Raw genomic sequence first — 19,238 nt, 5'->3', positions numbered from 1 at the left:
AATTCACCGAAATTCTTGATTCATCAAGTCCAGGAAGTTCCCGGGAAGTGTGGGAAAAGACCAGTCGGGCATCTCTGGTGTCAACAGAAGGACTTAAAAACCGGCTCCGAGGATGAGAAGCCGCACAGCACAAACACACAGTTCACAACAGAGGAGCGTGCCTCTCCCTCCTCTTCACCCCCCCCCCCCCCGCCCCGATTTTATTCTGCTTTTACTATCAGTACCAAACGATTAGGAAGAAGCTGGCAGCTCTCCACCTCTAGAGTGGAGCGGCTCTCGGGGGGAAGGGGGGCTCCTTAGCACAGCCCTCCCCCTCTGCCCTCCCACCGCATTCACTTGCAAATCCCTGCCCGCCCGGAGGAGCCCGCTCCGCGCCCGCGCCCGCTCCGCGCCTCTCCGCGCCCCCAGTGCGGCAGCTCCGGCAGCCGCAGCGCCGGCGCCAGGACCGCCTGTGTGTGCGGGAGGGGGGGAGAAAGAGTGTGTGTGTGTGTGTGTGTGAGAGTGTGAGTCTGCCAGGGCGGCAAGCAGGGAGGGAGGAGTTTGGTTGTTTTTTTTTTTTTTTAATCCCCTTTCCCTCCCCCCCTTTCTTTTTTTTTTTTTTTTTTTATTAATCAGGAGCACTGAATGGAAACCAATCAGATAGAGAGCCCCCTCGGCTTGGGCTGCCTGCATGCTGGAGTTAAAAAGTGCTGCCGGCCGAGCAGGAGCCCCAGTGCGAGGCGGGGAGGCTGAGCGGCGGGGAGAAGGAAGGGGCCGGGGAGCCGGGGAAGAGCCGCCGCGCCGGGCGAGGCTCGGCCCCGTCGTGCCTGCTTTGCCGGTAAGGAGATGCGGCTTTGCACTTCTTTAGGAGCAAGTTTCAACTGTCACCAGGCAGCTGCCTTCTTCCCTTCTTTTTTTTTTTTCTTTTTTTTTTTTCCTTTCTTTTTTCCGAGCTTATCGGGAATGCTAATTAAGGCGGGGGGCAGGGCGGGGGGGGGCAAGCACTTTATTTTGCAAAGTTGGCAGCTGTGTTGAGGAGGGCTCTGCACCCCACCGGCGCGCCGGGGGGTCCCGTCGTGTCCCCCCCCCCCCCGTCCCCCCAGCTCCGGGGCGTGCGGGGACCACGTTCGCTGTCGTTTTAAGTGAGGCGAAGGGATGCGGCGTTTTCCTGGGAATTGTTATCGCCAGCAAGACACTTGGGTCGAGGGGAGGTGGTGAGAGCGGGAGGAGGGTCGTGGGGTTTTGGAAGGGAATAAGAATCTAATAATAACAACAACAACAGGAACAACAGGAGAAACATGATGAATAACTAGCAAATAATAATAATAATTAAAAAAAAATCCATCTCGGTTTCTTGACGCTGCCTAGTTGCTGTGAAATGGTTACAGGGCAAAACCCTTCGGATCACGAGCAAAATCAGAGGCAAAGTGCAGACCTGAATGTAGAGCATGGTTGAAATGAGGTGCTCCCTCAGTGAAAAGAAGGGGGCAGAGGGGGCAGGTCTGGGGACGTTACAGGAATTGACAAATGTGAGATCTTTTATTTGATAAAGGAACGGGTTTGGGAGTGATGGAGGTGGTAGAAGAAAGGGGGTAGGCGTACAGGCATTTTACAGGAGAGAAGTTGGATAATTGCAGAAAGAAAGCGCTGAATTTGGCTATGTTGTAAATGTTTCTAAGGAGCTGGTAACATACTTTGTATGTCAGATAGATTGAACTATTTATATATTCACATGTATATAACACCTACATGCACACACAGGGAAACCGATACACTATGTATGTATCTATGTATGTATACTATATATATGTGTTCTTATGCAAAAGGTTGAGTCAAGAGATAAGCAATAGCAGTAGAGGTCAGTGGCTGTGGAAAGAAGTCTTGTCACTGCTGCAATAAAATCCATATTTTATGGAGAGTTAAATGCAGTACTTTGTAAGTGCAAGTGGATGGTCACCTAAGTAACTCCTGATGACATTCAAGGATCAAGAAGTTTAATGACTGAAATTACTCCCAGCACAATGGCACAGCTGCTACTTTGATACAAATCGAGAAGATGGGGCACCTTTTTCCTTGTACTTGTGTGTGGTGTGGGATTTTAAAGTTCTGTTAGCACTGCGTGGGAGATGGTGTAGCAAAAATTACTTACAGAGTGTAAGGTCAGTCCTTTCTCCAAATTTACCGTTCTTCTAGCACAGCTGGAACAGAGAGTACAGTTGTTCCTGTCTATTCAGGACTCTGTGAGGATGGCACATGCATCCTACATGTGTACTTCGTTAGCTATGTGCATGAGCATATGTGCAAGGAGAACACTACAATCAAGAGCAAGGTTATTTCCATTCCCTTTTGTCATAGGACCATATGTAATAGCACCCTGGAAAGAACATAATTCCAAGGGAATAAAATTGCTTGAACGTGCAGACCTCTTTAGTTTTAATCAAAATAGACATAACTCTCCCAGTCAAGATAAAGGCTTATCTCATGTATTTGCTGGGCTGAAATATCTATTATGCAGTCAGTTCTGTGCAAAAGTGCTTGCATATTACTTAAAGCATTCCATAAAAATGATTAACATCTGTTCCTAAGCAATATAATGCAATGGGTAATGGTGCATCCCTATTAATTTCTTTTTTTCTAATTCCTGTTTAAAGGCAATAAGTTTGCATGTCACAGGAAAGTCGGGTAGGGCTTGGAGGCTTGTGATCAAGATCAAGTAGATTCCTTTATCACGGATATATACAGTTTTAAAGGCCTGGCAGCAATGACACAATTGGATAGCTCCTTTAAACAGCCCAAACATGCTAATAAAGACTGCAGGGCTGAATCCTTTTCCTCTCTTCTCAGATGTTATCTGACACAGCACCGGTAAATATATAATCTCATATGCTTCTGGCTTTCAGCTGTACTGTAATCTTTCTGGACATGTTTCTAGTGGCTTGCAGTTGACTTTTGAGCTGGGGTGGGGGGGGGTGGGGGAGGAAAGCAGCCAGTCTTTTCAGAATAGTGTAATCAGAGGCAGCAATACATTTTTTTTTTCTTTTTTTCAGGGAAAATGGCATTGATTCAGTCCTGTTGTAGTTCTCTGCAATTATCCTTTGCAGCCATTTAAGGAACTGGGGTCCCCATAGGGACTTATTAGTCCCTCTAGGTATTTCAGTTTTCACACCAGTTCACAACTCTTGCATATCTCCATGCCAGCACTCCAAAGATTACATTTATAGACATGGTCATCCTTTTCTAATCAAGTTGTTCAGCTGGAAATATGCATCTTAACTTCTGACTCTTCCCTCCCTCCCTTGCACAGCTCTCCCATGCAGACGGTAACCTACTGCTCAAGGCAGCCTTCCCTTTCATAAAGTTTGCTTTTTGCCATCTGCTGTTTCAATAATATTTAGTTGAGAGACTTCCTTGAAAGCAAAACACACAGGTTAAAAAATGTTGTGGGGGGGTTTTTTCCCCTCCTTTCTGCTGAAGATCTCGAAACTAATGCAAACTTGATAGAAGTTATGAACGTGCGTGTGCTCTCACCAGCTGAGATCCTACCAGAGCACTTCTCTCTGCGAGCAACCCTCTCCTCAAGGGCACACTGGGTTCCTCAGGGCGGGATCCTCCCTCCAGTCCACTGTACCCTCAGGTCTGCTGCATCATTTTTGCTTTGACTGAGGATTTCTGCACACCAATCTGCTGCTTGTTAATAGACTCTGGCAGTATCTCAGGGTTTGGAAGGAATCGCTCTTGGGTTTTCCACTGGATGCCTGTGTGCTGTGTAGTGGTCAAGCAGACCTAGAGGGCATTGACATTTATCTGTTGTTAAATGAAATGGTGGTCTCCGTCGCTTGCTTACCTGAACTTTTTAGTGTGCTGTCTGTTCTTCGTTGACTACTTTTAAACTATGTTCACTTGCTAGTGCAATCTTGTAGCATTATGGCTCAAGATGGGCAGGAAATTGCTTATGGATCTCCTTGGAAATGGTAGCTAATTACTAAAATGAAAGGTAGCTGAAATCTATAAAAATGAGTGGGTAGAATCTGTTGGAAACAGCAGGCCCCACTGTGATGGTGCCTCATCCTGCATAATGGTTGCAATTCCTCTAGTGGCTCTGCTGCAATTATACCAGAATAAAGTAGAATTGGTTTTCAGTATCTTTTGATTATCATAAGCGTGCGGGAAATGCCATGGAGGGGCTGTGCCTTGGAAGCTGGGTGTTAGGGAGACTTCTTCATTAACCCCTTGAAGACCTAGTTAGCTGCAGTAACTGTTCCGATTTCTTCCAAGTCTTTGTGTCATTTGGGGTTTGCTTCCATTTCCTTTTCTTTTTTCTAAAATAATTACTTGGATTCACAACTCTCAGAAACAGGGCTGATAAACTTAGTTGTGATTATCCCGACTGACATGTGGGGCCAAACTCAGGACCTTCTCAACATAAATCTTTAAAGGGAATCCCCCATCCTGCACATGAAGTGAACGGCTCTGTGTGCCACCGAACCCGATCTCTTCTGCTGACTCTCTGCAGGATTCAACTTGCAGTATAAACACGGCTGTCAAGTTTAAATGTGTTCTGGTTGAGATAAAAATCCAGCAGCAGCTGGTTTGCTCATGCTGCTTGCTTAGTCATGGCAGCCCTTTCCAAGGGGTCTGGAGAAACTGGGCTCTGTGAGGAGAGAGGTGTTATGGCATCTCACCTTGTTTCATTTGGGATGGGGAGAGAAGAGATGTAGAGGGAATGTTTAGTGCGGTTAAATCCAGCTGTTATCTGTCTTTATTGCTTAACAAAAGGTATAGGGCAGATTATTAGTCCCTGTCTGAGTTTTAAAAACACCCTTGAAGAATGCATAATTAATGCAAAACATCAGCAGAAAAAGTCATCGTCTCTGGGTTGTGTTGTGAGTGATGCTGCAGTGGAACCAGGTGGAGGAAGTGCTGGATAAAAGCATTTTTAAAGTTTGAGTTTGATTACTTGTCTTCAAATCCATTTGGGGTTTTCTTGCTGTAAATCTCAGCCTAAGAGCTTCTCTCTCATCCTTCCCCAATGACTGGCCAATATCTGTTGGAGTCCATCCAGCCTCAGGTTCCTAAGCTTCTCCAGGGCACTGCTGTGTGTCCTAATCCTGATCACCCATCAGTGGTTTCCCCTCCCTATTTTGGGCAGCCTTATCCCTCCTTGCACCTGTGACCATCTCCTGTATTTACTCCAGCTGTGGCTGGTTGCCAACATTGTCTTCCACCTTTTTTATTTTCCTGGCCGTGCACTTGGCACCGAAAGGCCCAAACAAATACTGTGAATATTTGTATTTATGCTTTTGTTTGTTTGTTAACAGGAGCATTCCCAGAAGAAACTAGGATAACTGTAGTTCAGGACTACTTAGAGTGGTGTGAATTAATGTTACTGGTTGGTACATCCAGTCTCGTGGAGCTGCCCACTCCTCCGAGTATCTTCCTCTTTCAGAATAAACCAGAAAAGACAGTTTTGCTGCAGCTGCAACCCCGTAGCAGCGGCAAGGAGCAATACTGATGGGGAAGGGAAACTGCGTCTTTCTGGTGAGTGGAGCCTGCGAGCCCTGCCAGGATGGAAAAGGCACGTCTGGCATGGTGTCCTTCATGAGTTATGGTGTTGGGCCTTCAGCAAGAAGCTTTAAGCAAAGAAGTGATTGCTTAACTGTGACGGTGCCAGAGCACTTGGTAGCACTGTGCTGAAACCATCCAAGATTACACTGATACTGCATTATCTTTCTTCACACCCAGCCACAAGACAGCCTCTCCATACTCTCTTCTTCGCCAAGCACACAGACAAAAGAGCATATAGATTTCCATCTGGTCGCATTCAGGAACAGTGCCAGCCTTGCTATGTTTTAAGTAACCTGTTCAATAATGGCTTTATTCTGGTGTTGTGGGCAAATATTCTACGGATTAATTAGCCTGTCTTGCCAGGATATATATATGTATTTGTATATAGTCAGAAAGTGTTTAATTCTAACCAGAATGTGACTCTTAGATTTGATTTGCAACATAAATACCCATCGTAACCCCTCAACCCTTCCCTAGTGACACACTGCAACGCACAGAAGAGAGCACTTTATGAATGAGATCAGTCCTGTACTATCTGGGTACCTTAATTCCTCTCAGCTAAACTAATTCCATTATCTTGCTGTAATGTTTACAGCTGCCTGCGAGATAATAGGTAGTGTATCTTTTCAGCATTCCCTCTTCTGCATCTAATCGCAGAGCCAGAGCAGGAGGACCTAGGAGAAGGGTCAGCAGGAATTGAAAATTAGCACAGAAATTAAACCCTAGTCGAGTTTCCCCAAGTACTGCAGGTGCGTGCTCGTCTGGGTGTAAGGCAGAGCCGCCTACTCCCTAACTGCTGCATTTCAATTGTCAGTTAATAGCTTCTATAAGCACAAAGCCTGCTTAATCAACATGATCATTAGCATGTAGCTCTGCTTTGGTGCGAAGGGTAAGACCAAACTCAATGAAAATACTTGCCTCTGATGGTAACTCCGCTTTGCGTTCTCAAAGGCCATGGGGATCCAGACCTGTCCTGCGTGTGAGGTGGTGGGAGAACCACGCGTGCCCGTGGGTCCCATCCAGGGTGCTGACACTATGCAGCACAGTGGCCAACCTCCGTACTGACACTCTCACCTGAGGGAAAGCCCTCTCGCTTAGAAAGATACCCATGTGTCCTCCTCCCTCAGGGCTGCCAAGTTCCAATACATTAACAAAAATAATTAAAAGCACGGTTGCTTTTAGTTTTGCCCTAAGCGTTCCAGGTGAAATCTGTTTCCTCACTGAATTGATTCTCTTTGAGTGCCTGGTGGTTTGTGACTTTAGGGTGTCATTAGTCTGGCAATCATTATTTGACAAAAACATCTTCATGGACAAAAAGAAAACGAAATAGCTTATAGTAGCCTGCCAAAAAAAAGTAACGCTATCATTGTGAGATGCTCTGTGGACATTTGGGAGTCTTGCTTCAAGTAAGGGACAAGGCATAGCTGATCGACATGGGGCCTTCACTCAAAAGCTGTTCAAGTATTCCACAATGTCTAAAAATTATGTCTTCACCACACGGCCCCCCTGCGAGACTGGCCTGTATAATTGGCCTTGTTTTACAGCAGGGGGAAGTGAGTCACAACGGAGGTGAGCGACTTGCCGAAGGTCACACAAGGAGGCCGTAGCACAGCAGGGATGCTGAACCAGGATCTTACGGCAAGTACAGCGTACAGTCAACCCTCTTGGCTCTCTGCTGCTCACTTGAGTTGTTGGAGCTGATCAAAGAATGGATGGGGAAAAAAATCAGATTTGGGTCTCTTTTTTTCATCCCAAAGAAAGCCAATTATTTTTCTCAAGGACTCCTTGCAGCCGCTTTGACACTCTCTCCCCCAAAGGATTTTCTGGATTTTTTTTCTTGTTTGTTCAGCCGAGTTCTGCATGGAGGGGAGGGGGGAGGCTGGGTAGCTCCAGAGCAGTCTGGGACAAGACTGAATATCTTATTCCCGGGAGAAAGTAATCTGAGCTGTCCCCAAGCAAGGTGGCGATGACCTTCCTCTCTGCATTGGCCCAGTTGGACCGGCCACAGAGTTTCTTTACCATTCCCTGCCTCGTCCATTCCCACTTACTTATGCCTGTTGGGGAGAAGGGGATAAAAAAGTCTCATAAAAGGCTGTCTTTTGTGCATGCTGCTACCCGTGGTTTGGGGCGGCTAGAGGTCACACCACACTCTCTCTTGTTCACGTCCATGCCTGTATGAATGCATTTCAAAGCACCCCTGCTTTGTAAACATCTAAGGAGTAGTATTCCTAGTGCATAGATATGAAGGTGAGTCAAAGGGAAGTCACTTGAATAAGGACATGGCGCAGACCAATACCCCTGGCATGGGTATTGATCCTAGTATAAATAAATAGAGGGAAAGTAGAAAAAGACACATAAGAAAGACACATTAAATTTCCAAGTTATATGGAATGTTTAGAACCAATAGTACCAGGTTCTGAGCTGCGTGCCACCTACTAATGCTTTTGGAGCTGGCCTCACAGCTAATGGACCTCTACAAGGATTCAAGAGAGCCTATTTCCTCATTTTCACAGTGCGAAGAGCGCTCTGGCAGATCACAGAGCAGGAATATATAGAGTTAGAATCCCTTTCAGGGAGCAAATTCCTTTTGTGAAATTGGTGCTCAATTTAGCTGTCACTGCTGAAAGGGAAAAAGATGCAGAAGCAACTTTTAAGTCCACCAGCCACATCCCTTTAAGCAATTCATGCTGTGCCAACCAGTTTTATAAAACTCTGTATTTCATCTAAACTCCATTTAAGTCTAAATAATATGAATGCCCTGCAATAGTATTTCCCTTCTCACTGCTGATAATTACCAAGTTATTTTCACTATAAACAAAGCAGTGTTCTTCTCTCTCTCTGTCTTATCGTACCTGGTCCCAGAGCAGTTTACTTTTAAACATACCAATAAACTGCACTGAAGTCCACAAGACTGTTTGAATACTTAAGGGCCTTCCTGGATCAAGATGTCAGGATCTTGTTATGAAGTGTTTACAACTTTGCAATTATTTCCATGGTGACCAAACCGTGACCTCCAAAAATTTGTATACTTGGTCTCCCTAAATAATAGACAAGGAAAAGTGGGGATAGAAAAAAACCTCTGTAAGGAATGATCATCTTTTCCCATTGAAGTCCCTTCAGCAAAATAGCCCTGGCTCATTTGTACAGCATGGGGGTGGATTCTTCGCTGTCCTTCTGCTCCCATCAGCAGCTGGGGGCAGTTGCAGCAGGGATCCAGAGGACAGGACTGAGATTGTCACTTGCTGGCTGGGTCTGCTGGAACATAGCAGGAGCATCTTTCCTTTGTGCAAGTGTCACTGTGTGTTACATCTCTCAAGCCAATTCTTAGCTCAGATTCTTCCTTCTGGTGCCTGTGTCTTCAGGTCATCTGCACTTAAGAGAAAGCAGTGCATAAGCATCTGAGGAAAAAAGCTGGCCCAGTGTATCTTATTTGTTGATATTTACAGCCATCAGCACAATTCTGCAGACAATCTAATCTCAAGCAGCTTTGAAATTCAGTGCTTTTCGGAGCAGTGTTTCCCATCAGAAACAGAAGTGTGCACTCTGATTTGTAGAAAGGGTTTCTCTTCCTCTTGGGGAAAAAAAAAACAAACCAACCAACACAAAAACAGGCTCCCACTTTCTCAGCACAGAATTTATATTGTTATTAAATGAAGTGTATTATATTGTAACATGTTAGGGTGTCTTTTGCAGGATTTCTGAAGTGGTTCCTCATTAATCTACTGTAATTCATCTGTCAGATATCTCAAAGCTACTTGATATCACAGTTACTCTAAGGTATGACAGAGTTTTCCTTAGCAACAGGTTGAAATTTCAACCAGGCTGGTAAATGTGAGGTCAGAAGCTGGTTGCTGCAAATCTAGGAGGTTAAAATACACTGCACATCCTTGTTTCCTGTTGCAATACAATCCTGAGTCCTGGATGAGCAAAAATAAATACTGGGGTTGCTCAGGAACAAACAGGTTTTGTCCTCTTGGAATGGCTCATTTACTATGAAGTGTATTTTCTGTTTATTACAGAGGTATTTATGTTTGGTCAGACTGGCATTAAAACCAGCCTTCATGTGATGCAGGCACCTCGGGTGCAGATTTAGTTTCGAGCCCTGATCCGAGCTAGTATCTGTTACGTCTCCGAGGCTGTGGGTGGGTCACTGCCGGACGGAGCTGCTGGAGCAGTGGTGCTGCCTGGGGGGGGACGGGGACGGGGGGTTTAGCAACAGCCATCCTGACGTGGTCAGGCATCCCAGCCCCAGGAGGCAGCCGGAAAACTTTCTGCTTATACACACTACTGATGGTAGTGCAGGACTCATGGTTATCCCAGCTTTATTTATGGGATGTGCTGTATAAAGGGTGACGAGGACGTGTTTTCAGGCACCACTCACCTCTCTACGTTCTCATTCTCTTATATATTTCTCTTCTTCCATTGGACCGTTTCATGCTCATCTGTTGTTTTATAAGATACCCATCCTTTGCCCAGCTCTGTGCATGTTAGAATCATAGAGTTGTTTAGGTTGGAAAAGACCTTCAAGACCATCGAGTCCAACCGTTAACATAACACTGCCAAGTCCACCACTAAACCATGTCCCTAAGCACCCTGTTGCCTGTGGGAAGACAAGACACGCCAGGAAGCCAAAAGTTCAGTAGAGATCAGTGTGTTGGAAGTAGGTCTTTGTCCTCACACGGTGCATCACGGGGCTGGATGAGCTCGTTCTGCACTTGCTGTTTTACCATTGACTCCGACTGTCTGAACAGAGCAAAGGGACCGAGCAGGATTCAGCTGCAAGCTGGGATAGGATGAATTATTGTAAATAACTGAGCTGAGCCATTAGAAATAAGTTGCTAATGTAAGCAAGATTAACTTGATGTGCTGCCTGAAATGAGATATTAGAGATGATAGGGGAGAGAGAGAAAACTTTTCATTTAGATGGAAACAGGACTGATTAATTAAGCAGTAACGAACAAGGAACCTTGCCTTGAATTGATATGAGGCTTGCAGAGCTAATTTAACACAAAGTACAGCTCCCAATTTGTTATTAAATTAAAATGGCTTTTAAAATTGTTTACATTTTTTTTTTTTCTTATCTGCTTCTGTGTGGCAAAATGATTATTCTGGCTAGTTAGAGAAACCAATCAGAGCAACAGAAAGTGTAAGTTGAAGGGGGGAAAGATTGTCCTATTGTGTAATTAAGAAATATACACTAATATCCATGACATCATGAATAAGCACTTCAAAGTAGTAAGTGTGCTCTGTTTTGCATATTAAACTAAACAATTAGCATCCTAACAAGCTGCTCTGGACATACAGTGAAAAGGCATTGCACTTAAGGAAATGACTGCTGCTTATTTTTTCAGTCTAGAGTTCTTCTCACCTGACTGACAAATACTATTAAGGAATAATAAGGAAGAAACATTTCTCCTTTTTCTTCCTTTTCCCTTTTCTTGCCATTTTGAAAGCAGTTTTATTTTGGTGGACTTTGTGGTTGCCCCGTACAAGGGAACTTTTGCTACCCCCATCAAAATATATGATGGAAATCTGAGATGTAGTGTATGATAGACAAATCCTATGGAACAACAGGGAAAATAACCTTGTAGCGACATTGCTTTTTTAGCCTCAAACAAGTTTTACTCTTGACAGGAATGATTCTATGTAATTTATTGTAGGACAGCTCAACAGTAGCAATTTGTCATGCATTGTGATGTAATTTGATGGGTTCATTTCTTAAATGAATTATGGATTATGGATTACCTCTGTATATCAACAACAGAGCTGTATCTTTTATGTAAATATTCCCTCAACTTTTCCTTCCTCTTCCAATCCATTTTCCGTCATACAGAGATGACTTTTCTTCCATCTAATCTTTCTACTAATAAGGTGTTTAATAATTTAGCAGCCTAAAAAATGAGCATATTTCAAAGGAGTTGGTATCAATGGTAGTGTAAGAGCCTCAGGCTACAAAAATGTGGATGAGGCTACCAAAGTTTTAGAGTCAGGATCCCAACTGTCTTTCTGCTTCAGGCAGCTATTTTATTAAAGTTGGTATTAAACAACACCGCCTAAGGTCTGATTAACAATTTATGACTTCCTAAGAAGGATTAGCAGAAGCCTATCATTTTTATATTTAAATCTTAATTTGCATCTAAGAGAAACCATACCCACGTTTATATTTTCATTATTTATTATTTTTGTTATTACTGCTGCTGCCTCTAAAACACTGCTTATGTGAACATTGCAGGGACCATTTTGTTGTAGTGATCTTTTAGTACCTCATCCCCTCACACGTGTCAGAGGGAAAACTGGTCTCTTGTATCATGCGATGGGCTTGATTCTGCAAAATGACGGCTTTTGTCTCTTGCTGGGCTCAGCTGCTTTTCACTGTCCCTGAAGTGCATTGGGATGGAGGGTGAGCCGTCCTTGGTGGAGTCAGGCTGAGATCTGCAAGCCCAGGAGCTGAACGTTGTCCAGCTAACATTACTATAGAGAATGAAATCCAGCTGTACATGACCAAGGCTTGCTTGACGTACCTTCCCAGAGAGGAATTTTCCTTTCTGACATTTACTTTGTGCCACTAGTTGCATGTCTGTCTCAGTGATGTTTTTCTATAAGCCTCCCAGCTCTCCTTATTAGGTTACTGCTGGGCAGCCTCTGCTAGGAGAGGAGGCAGAGGGTGATCCTGCTGCTACGTTCTGGGAAGCAACGGAGCAGGAGCTGTTGTTTTTTGCTAATACAGAGGCAGCCCAGGAAGGAACATGCTGCCAGGTGGGAAGGGGGTGAGGAGTAGGTACGAGTAAATCTGCCGGCCAAACTTTGCTCGCTCTCCTGAGTATAAAATCAGGTCAAAGATGTGCAGCTTAGTGGAACATACTGGAATTTATTCCACTTCTGGCAAATCTGATTTGGGTTTGTTTTTTTTTTTAACTTTTTAATGTTAAAGTAGAAAATAATAACAATGGTCTGTTCTGTTATCTATTTTCAAATTGATCTAATGCCCCCCCTTGACTTTGTCTTCTTCAAGTTCAGCTGCTTCAGAAAATTGTATGGCATATTTTCTTTTTTTTCCCCTGTGTATTTCCATTTCTGATACTCTTCAGTGGATTTAACACTCGTTTCACCAAGGGTTGGATGTGGTGGTTGTAGCCTGTAGAGCTAAGGGAAAAGATTGTCAGCTAGGGGCTATGAGCTCCGCTGGCTCACAGCAAGGGAGACGTTATTTTTGTCTTCTTGAGCTTCTCTAGTCAGTAAGACACTAAAAAGCTCAAAAGAAATGCCGATATTTGAGCATCTTCATCGCTTTATTTGAACTCTCAACATCTCCATGGCTTTTCTTTTAATCAATAGCTCAGTTTTTGTCTTGGACTCGAGGGCTTTAAGTTCTAAAACACTAGAGCCATAATCTGAAAACTGCTGGCTCTTCAAAGCAAAAATGAGCATTAACACATTCAGAGGAAGATTTCTCATTTCCCTGGCTTTTCAGGATGTGATAAACCGAATTTTAGTTTCAGGGCTGCATTCACATTTCAAGGATCTGCTGTTAGAGGGACTCTGAGAACCGCAATCGGAGTATTTTCTTGTGGCGTTTGCATTCGGCATGTGCTTGTGGGCCATTACTGTCAGTGGGATTTAAGCAAATGCTCAAAAGATTGTGCTGAATCAGGGACTGAGCAGTACCTGCAAGGAATAAGGCCCTTAGATTCAGGATTAGCAACATTCAAGGTTTCTATCATCTTATTCTTCAGTTCTAACTGAAATTTTATCTAGTCACATTCTCAGTCAAAAGAGGACAAATGAATATTGTTCCATTGACTTCAGGGAGCTGTAATGATAAACATGAGCTGAAAAACTGGACCAAGCAAGCAGAAGAAAATGAATGAATAAATTATCAACAGTGGACATGCCCAGGAACTCAGAGCAGTCAGCTCCCCCCACTCTCTCCTCACTCTCCCGTTAAAAAATCCTCAGCCATGTAGCCAGAGAGCAGGAGTGATATCATGGGACTTCTGTGGCCAGTGACACAGCAAACAACAGCACGAGCAAATAGTTCATACTTAATCTGTGTGATGAATTATTTATCCAAACTATTCTGCAGCAACATATTATTATTTATTTGTATGACATTGGTGCCCACAGGTCCTAATTGCGTGAAGCGATGCTCTAACCTAATAGAGTCCCAGCTGGCAAATAAGTTCAGAGAAATCAGTCTTGGCTGCAGGATTATTTGACCAAAATGTGGCTAACTTCACAGGAAATTATATTAGAACAGAGTGGTTAAGTGAGTTGTACCCTGTAATAGATGTGTAAGTTAAGCATGTCAGCTATGCTTTTGTCCAATTAAAGCACACTTATCAAAAAAAAAAATAGCTGAATGCCTACTATATTATGATTCATTCTATAACCACTGGAATGATTTTAAAGTCTTCTGTCTACAGAATTTTCAGGGGAGGTCAATGTGATTTTCATTCCCAACGATGGCTTCTTGGTTCCCTTAAATGAATCAGAAATTAAAAACAAAAAAAAGTAGGTCTGACCATAACGCATAAGAATATCTTATGTGGAGGAGCAACATGGTATCAGACCTAACATAAGGATATCACAATTCTTTGATGAAAGTAAGAGAAAGAACTAGGAAATAAAAAGTGAGGTACAAAACAATCTCTGGGAGCTCCTGGGGGTCAGTGGAGATCATAATATGTGCCTTCAGCAGTCTTCAGGATAAATTCTGCCCTCAGTATGACACATCTTTCCGCTGTATTTGTGGGTAGGACTGTTGCCAGGAAAATGGCCGCCTCTTTGCTTTGTTTTTCATTTTATTCCTATTCTGTGGCTGCACAGTCTGAACTAGACACTAACTAGGCCCTAGTTATCTATAAGCCGCTCAGCCTCGGTCAATAGGTATTTTATGGTTATCCCGGGTTGCTTTCTGCAGCAAGGATGACAGGGTTTTGTGGGAAATGTTGGCTTTGTTCCACACAAGTCTGCAACAGCATGCCACAGTTTGCAGATACGGACATGGTGTATGCATCAAAAGAACTGCTAGATGGAAAAAAAATCTGTCAACACCTGGTTCATACACATCTCTCAACCTCTACTTTTGGATGCTCATTACTAATTGAGTTCCATCACACGTCAATGCACTAAGATTTTCTCATGTGGACATCATTTCCAGGAGAACATGTGGATATCAGCTTGCAGCAGAGTGTCAGCTGGCCTGAATCCAAACCGTAAAGCCAAATACCTTCACACGATGAAGGTGTTTGGAGACTGAACTGAGGTCCACGTTGTGCAAGTGGCATCATCTTGACATGACTGAATGAGGGAAATGCATGAAATTGTGATCTCTTAACATCTGCTCCTGCCTTATTTTCTGAATCTCTTCAGAACGAGCAGACACCTAGCCCTGCATCCACACACCCCAGCTTTAAATGGGTTACTGGTACCCAGCTCGGCACTTCGTGGCTCAAGTCTTTCTGCTGCTTCAACCCAGCTCTGAAATGTGTCCCTCCAGGTTAGCTTGCATAAACATAAAGCCCCAAATTAGCATTGCAAGCAGCCATTGCCCTCAAAAACCAGTATTTTTTCTGTGCTCTGTGCATATTTGCCATCTGCTAATACATTAAAAAAGGGAAAAAAAAAAAAAAAAGAATCTGGGCCAAGTCCTTAACTGGAGTAAATCCATGTGTAACTCTACTAACTTTAAGGAACTGTCGCCTTTACCAGCTGATGAACAGGCCTCTGCGACGGCAAAGCAGAGGATGCTTTGGAGCATTTGGGCTATGCATCGTTTCTGCCTGACTGAAAGGATACCAAAAGGAGGGAGTATGTTTTCACAAAGGGAGGGAGGACGCTTTCAGGGAGGCAGCCTTCTGCTGGTTGTCCGCTCTGCAGAACGGGGTGTACACCGACACACTGCAATCCGCCTGCACTTCTGGCTGCTTGGCTCTAGGCACAATTCACATACCCTGTAATATAAAGCCTCAGGTTTGCTTTCTCAGCTCTAACTCTTCCCATGCAAAGTCAGAAGTGTGGACACTGTGCCAAAAATAGGAAGCTGAACCCTCGCTCCTGCAGAAATGATCTCTTTAAAAGCTATAAGCAAAGAGGGAAAAGGATGTGGGACTATCTCACATCAGAAAGGATATTTTTTTGCCTGTGGGATTTTTCTTCTATCAGAAAAAAAAAACCCCAACAAACAAAACCCCCAAAACTTAAAAGATTAAAATAACAAGCCCTGTTCTTTTGGACACAGGAGTGAGCATTTTAACCTGACTCCTGCTCAGGATGAGTAGCATGTGACAGCCTGGCTTGTGCTACACCATTACTATTTAGGCCACTGGCACTGGAAAAAAGTACAGGACTGTCAAGGAAAATGTAGAATGGTGAGAATTTATAAAGAATATGATTATATTTTACTTCTAAAATTCTCTCTATTTTCACAAAGAAAAAGAGAGAGTCTTAGCATTTACCTTTTCCCCATAATACGGTGGATTGGTAAACGCCCCTGGGGGAGGGATATCTGGGAACAGAAAAGAACACTCTCCAAAAGCTTTTAACTAACGCTGCTTGGACAAGGTAGTTCACTGAGTGTGTTTAAAAGACTGCACAAGAGAAATGTTGCATCTTTACTTCATGGCTCACCCTCACTCGCCTGTCTTTTTCAATAAACTATTATGCTGCCATTGAGAGCACCTGGCTTGCTGGCTGGTATCACACATCTTTCAGTATGTTGATACCAACATAGCTGGTATTCCTCAGGGGATTGGCAAGCAAATGGGTTTTTGAAAGCCCTCTACCTTCAAGGCCCCTACTCAAACCCCAGCTAGAACAGATGCCAGCAGTCGAAAGCACCATTAGTACCACCTAATGGCTCTTCAGAGGACTGTGTAAGCAAAACAAGTATGTCCATTCCCTTTCATACAGAAAAAAATAAATAGTAGGGGGTTGTATTAATAGCATCATCTGTTGAGAACCTCAGTGGCACTGGCTCCTGAGCCAGCAGCAGAAGTGGCGTGGAGGACGGCGCTGCAAAATGAGCTCTAGGCTTCTTGTCGAGGTGGGCTGAAGAAACTCTCATTGCTGCTGTTTATCCATTATCTCTTCTGTGGACAAATAAAAGCCTTCAGCCTCTGCAGCTGGCAGTGTCTACACTGCAGAAGCTTTGCATCAGTAGAGGGATTCAAAAGAAAAAAAAAAAAAAAAGCTCATTCCAAGGTAGCTGACTTGCCATGGAGGCAGGCACGGGAAGGATTCCTGAACTTTAGGGCCCCCGAGTTACTCAAAGAGCCCGTAGCCTGTGTTTTCTCATATCTGCAGAGAACTACAGACAGGGGAGTCTCTTATCTCAGGGTGGAATTCACTTTTCCCACACCCTAGTCATGCAGTGAAAGACCTGCAGTGAATATACCTAATGCATTTAGGCCACATTTTTAAATCTTAAAACTTTGACTTGCAACGTCTTCTGCGATGGAGAGGGATCAGGGAAAGGAGGGACAAAAGACACTCAGAGTTTTGCAACCACCCATTAGAGACCAGTTTTTAAAAAGGAATTGCATAACTCAAAGTTTAAGTGTCAGTGCCCTTCCTTTCATGAGTAATCCTTACTCATGCTGAGTTCAATTTTTTTTAATAAAGTGTGTTTTATCACTACCTTTTAAGGTCTTTATACCCCAGAGCAGATCATTCGCAAATTTGCAATAAAAAAATTTTTTCATGAAGCCAGTAGCGACTCACTTGAACAGGAGTTTGCAGACCTGGACACTGGGGTTTGAAGATTCTCTGATTATTCGTGCTTTGTAGATATGCACCTTAACAGAAGCACAGGCATGCAAAAAGAGACTATACAGCACGTATTCGTAAACAGAACAGATTTTGCCCTCACACAAATAGATGTATATGCATCTAAAATGCGTATAGCTGTTTGTGCCATGCAGACACCTTTTTCTTCCACTTAGATTTAAGTCAGACCTAAAGCTCAGCCTTAAGTTTCAGTTCATCAGACAGGTAAATCAGTATTCTTCCAAGGGAAAAGCAAAGCAAAAACAATTGAAATTTATAACAACTGAGGACATGATCCTATTTTCTGTCATTTAAACTGTCTGGTCAAATGACAGGACCAACATTTGCTCTTATTTACATTGGATTATTGGTCTTCCCTCTCCACTGGAGATCCTGGCAACATTTTCAATGGACTTCTATGAGTTTGGGAGGTTGAGATTTTACTCGTAGATTTTAGTGCAATTATTCTCAGCTTATGTGACTAGTAGCAATGAATCAGGCCCTTACATTTTAGTATTTTGGTGGTGTTTATTTCCTCTCAAAATCCACTGCATATGTCATTCCTTGTTGTCCACTCTTAGCATTCGTTTTCCTTTAAGCTCTGACCTGTTAAGGTAAAGATGTTATTATACAGGGATTTTAATTATCACTAAAAAAGTAAAATTCCTAGCTCTTGCATATAAAGAAAACCTTGAAAGCATGAAGTCTACCAAGGGGAAAAAATAGAATAATCTTAAGTTATTTTTAAGTCAGTCCAACTTATGATTTATTTGGAGACTCAGGGTTGGCAATACAGTTAATTTAATTGCAATAATTTATTACTTCCTCACTAACTAGTAGCTTATTACATTACCAGCAAACTTACCTCTCAGCTGTCTGGAGCAAGGCAGATTTCAGGACTCCACCGCTCTGTTCCTGTGGTCTCACTGGCTCACCCGCGTACAATCTGGCCAAAGACGCGCAGATGCCTTGGTCACAAGTGGCTAAATAAGACAGAAATGTATCAAGTAAAGGTGAATGATAATGACTGTAACACTTAACACTTACATGTTCCTCCGTGTGCAAGTACTTCGCAAGCAGGAACTAATTACGATACATTCAGTAATAATGGTATGTTCAGAGAGATGCTAAATTATGTCCTTACTGTAATAAACTGCTGTGCTGGGATAGGAAATCACTAGATTACAAGCTAGAAGGAGGCAGCTTTAGGATAATCTCTCTGTAACCTCATGCACCCAGGTCCCTCATTGGAGATGGCACACATCTAGACTTCTGGACAAACACCCACTCCTTTTTTGGAAGAGGTTTATGCCTTGCCTCCATTGCCTTTGCTTCAGCTGTATCAGTGCAAAGGAGCTGCAGGGCTACAGGCACGTCTGCCTTTGTCTGTTCGTGATGATAGGACACAGAAGAAGGGTTGGGAAAACACTTTTTAATGGCCACAGGTTTAAAGAAAGCTGACTAACCCCGAAAGCATTTTCAGTTACATACTGCAGAGCAAGAGAGGAAAAAAAATCCCCTCTTTGCTGCTCTGCTTGTACTGCTGTAGCAGAGTCATCTTGTGTTTTCTCCTTGAAGTATGTGTTGTCACAAAAAATTAATTACTTGAGCAAAAAGAAATAGAATTGCAGGGAAAAAAAACAAATTTGTAATATTAACCTGATTATAGCTACAAGTAACAGAAAATCTCCTGCTTTATCTTATGGGAGAAAAGATAGCTTGTTTTAAAAACTTACTCAAAAAAAATTTCCCATTTTTTATGAGGTGTCTAGCAACAAAGGAAAGGAAAAAGCATCATCCATGGATTTTTGCATTTACTTATTTGTAGAAAAACTTTCAAGGGATAATTCACATTCCAATGTCATCTTGTTTTTTAACTTCAGCCAATAATCCTTTTCAGGAATTAAGTCCACTGCATGGAAAAGGTA

General features: G+C 43.2%; 1 protein-coding gene and 1 long non-coding RNA gene across 2 annotated transcripts in view; one reads left to right on the top strand and one right to left on the bottom strand.

The window, feature by feature from the left end:
- The first annotated feature begins 630 nt into the window (after positions 1–630).
- The window catches only part of CDH6 (cadherin 6), a 106,987-nt gene continuing 88,379 nt past the window's right edge, over positions 631–19,238 (top strand). Inside the window, exon 1 of the mRNA XM_052781010.1 lies at positions 631–817. The gene's annotated coding sequence lies outside the window, so the exon portion shown is untranslated. The remainder of the gene's footprint in view (positions 818–19,238) is intronic.
- On the bottom strand, positions 16,198–18,600 carry LOC128139083 (uncharacterized). The gene is made up of 3 exons (XR_008234214.1): positions 18,358–18,600; positions 18,176–18,256; positions 16,198–16,634 (listed from the first exon to the last, which is right to left on the bottom strand). It is a non-coding gene; the product is annotated as an uncharacterized LOC128139083 (long non-coding RNA).

Source organism: Harpia harpyja, chromosome 1, assembly GCF_026419915.1.
Source record: "Harpia harpyja isolate bHarHar1 chromosome 1, bHarHar1 primary haplotype, whole genome shotgun sequence".
NCBI classification, from domain to species: domain Eukaryota; kingdom Metazoa; phylum Chordata; class Aves; order Accipitriformes; family Accipitridae; genus Harpia; species Harpia harpyja.
Note: the sequence above shows the minus strand (reverse complement) of the source record. Positions and strands in the feature narration are given on the sequence as shown.